Raw genomic sequence first — 3,403 nt, 5'->3', positions numbered from 1 at the left:
TGCTGGATTTTGTGGCCTTTGATGTGATAAATGAGCTTCTGTTAACCCTGAGAGCACTGGCAGAACTTTACTTAGCTTTCAAAATGTGTCCAGCTTTTCTTTCAGTATTAATTTAATAAATTGGCAATTAATATCATTTAGATTTAGAAAGCTGCTCAGTACTATCCAATTGTCTCATGTATCAATGTGTACTAATTGCAAAAAAATAAAAAGTCTGAATGATTTTATGTTTACCACTGAATGTGCCACGACACTGGTGGCAGTATAACCAGCAATATGATAATTCCAGTTACTGTGTATCCTCCGCCTAAAACGTTCAGTGTCCAAGTATTACAACCCATTGAGGCAATTTTTAGTGGGTAGATTCGACTACACCAAATAAGGAATACACTGAGCTACTGAAACAATTTCAGTGCAATATTTAATTTGAAGTAGGTTAAAAACCACCTCCCAAATACCATCGGTGCCGGTTGCGTTCAGGACAACCCAATTTTACAAAGGGGGCCTCAAACAGGAGATGGGCCCCAATTGTTGTTTTTGTTGTATTTTGATATGAAAAGTGCTTAACTCCTGTTTCAGGCATGGGCTCTGAACACCTCTTTTTCTGCCTTTATCAATATGGCGGGCAGCGCACTTCCGACACGTAATGAGCACATGCTTATATTTGGATGCTTAGGTGCCCATTTTATGCCTGAAAAATGGGTGTGGCTCCATCAAATTTCTAGGCCCAGGTGTCTCATTAGCCCTTCCTACCTACCAGATTTTAAAGTGGAAGATCAGAAATGGCAGCTATTTACCACAGACCATCCCTGCCTCTGATTATCATATATCCAAGCCAGCAGTAAACCATTGCCACATTTTGGGTGCAGAGTGGGAGTAGCTTATTGAGTTGAGGCTGGGTAATTGCACTACAAAATCAGACCGTGCCAGTATCACACAGAATTCTCCACTGAATTCCTCATGTCACCTTAAGCCTAATTTGATCACAAATCCATTTAACCTTTGTTTGCACTGCGTTGTGTACTGCACAACCTTTGAGCTTTTTATTTCTGTTGAACTGGGATCATTTCAGGTCAACTGAAATTAATGTTAATGGAAAGTTAATTGCTTCTACAGCCATTAAGTGGAGTGATAAATTCTACTAACTGCATCTACCTTATGTAAATTTTCTCAGTGGATCATTATTGATATGAGTTGTGATGTTAATTACTAATGTTTATAGCACCAGTTAGGACACCAGTCTCTTATAGGTTGTAATAGTGGATTTCAAGCAGCATTGCTCCCAGCAAGTTAGATGATACACTGTTTTATAACAACAGGAGTGCTATACTTATTCTGTTACTAAGGTACAGCTATGTTTAACGTAACCTGCCCCTTTAAGGCCATGAAGTCTAATAGCTGTAAATAGCCTTATCCTGCTGTCAATTAGATGCTAGTTGCCATTGGTGACAAATGTTTGTACATTGGCTCCTACTTTCCCTTGAGGAGAAGTCAAGTTATCAAAGTCAGAAGAAACCAACAGGAAATAATTGGCATTCTTTCTCTTTTAAAAAAATATTTTTAAAAGGGGCTACTTGTTTGCTGATAGATTCCCTCTCTGTTTAGTTACGATTTGTTGTTGTTTTATGAATAAGAAATTTGAGCTAATTAAGCATTTTATCTGCTCCTGTGCAAGAGTGATGCAGATATTACACATGTAGCATTTTCGAGTATGATGAACACACCAGATACAAAATTGTTACCTGTCTGTATATAAAAAAGATCTGAAAAATACACAGCAGGTCAATCAGCATCTGTAAAGGGAACATTCAGGTTATGGATGTGCACCCTTCATCAGAATGATATTTCATGTTTATTTTATATATATATATATATATACACACACACACACACACACACACATATATAAACACATTTTCATATATATCATATATACTACAAATCAATCTCTATCTTTACTGTTTAGAGTCTGGGGTTTGAGATTTAAAAGACAGTTCTAGCCTATTAATAGTAAGTGTTTAATGTTATATATTCTTTGTCACTGGTTTTGATAATTCTTTCAGCTTTGTACACAAGATATATCTCAGTGAATTGGTTTTAATTCAACAGGGCCCCACTGAACACAATGATAAATTTCTGTAGGAATACTGAGAGCAATAGCAGTCCAGCATCAGATCACATGCCTGTTATTATTGGTGTGCAGTACTGGGGCAGATAAGAAGAAAATTGTAAAGTTTCCATTTGGTTTTATTTAAAACTGAGAAGACTGTGACATAACTCAATGGAAGATTAGAGAAAAAATGAGTGTAGGCCAGACACTATCTCATATTAAAGCTTCCAGATGCAATTGTTACATGCCTGAGAATAAGACTTTTAGATTTTTCATTTCCACTTGTACTTAGTCCAAGTCCCAGAGCTGCAACAACAAATGGAACTGGGAGCTGTGAAAATCTTAAAAGTTTTTAAACTCATACATAAACATGACATAACTTACATCAATAAAACCCCAAGGGGCTTTATGTGCAAGTGACTTCCTTCTCCATGAAATCCTCAAAATGTCTTAAATTTGATTCTGTCATTATTGTAATTTGATTGGAATTGGAGTTAACATCTTAAAAATAAAATGACAACATAAATTTATTTTCTGTTTAAGTTTCCCAATCATAGTTAACCCATTTTCTGTTGTTAAATACCAGTGAATGGAAACTATGCACCCATTTCTTTTTAGCTGCTCACTGGTGATCATGGGGTTTGCAACTTGATGTCAGGTTGTCACTAATTCTTGGGAAGTATATAGCCGTGTTGAAAATAATCAATTTGAGTCTGTGGTTTGTGGCATCTGAAAAATTCAGTTAAAAAGCAGCGACAGTGATAGAGTACATACATTACAAGGTCACAATATAACGAAGACTGTTCAGCCCAACTTGGCTCATCCACCTATGAAGATCGACAGCTTCCCCCATCATTGTATCCAACTGTCTCATAAGCTGCTTTTATATTGGGTTTAATAGCATGCTAGTATTGCCAACTCCCAACATGTGAGACTCGCACAGTCAGTAACATCGCTAAAATAAACTTTTCAGATTCATTGAGGCCGGGAAGACCATTTTAGCCAAGTCTTCTGAGCCAGCTACATGAGACCTGTATGTCGGGAGCTGGCCGTGCCATCATGCCACTAAACCAAATATAAAAGTAGCTTTAAATGGCTCCAAGGTATTTTGCACCACCACCTTCCGTGAAAGTACATTCTAGTTGTATGAAGAACTGCCTGGCAACTGTCGTATATTTTCATTTCTCAAATTTGAACCTGTGCCACAGCACCCCCACCCCTACCCCCCCCAATCCCACCCTCTCTCCTCCCACACACCTCATCTTTCTTTCATCGTTTAGTACACTGGTTGTA

The sequence above is a fragment of the Heptranchias perlo genome, chromosome 14 (genome assembly GCF_035084215.1).
Source record: "Heptranchias perlo isolate sHepPer1 chromosome 14, sHepPer1.hap1, whole genome shotgun sequence".
Lineage (NCBI taxonomy): Eukaryota > Metazoa > Chordata > Chondrichthyes > Hexanchiformes > Hexanchidae > Heptranchias > Heptranchias perlo.
The sequence above is the reverse complement of the archived record's forward strand: the minus strand, read 5'-3'. Positions refer to the sequence as shown.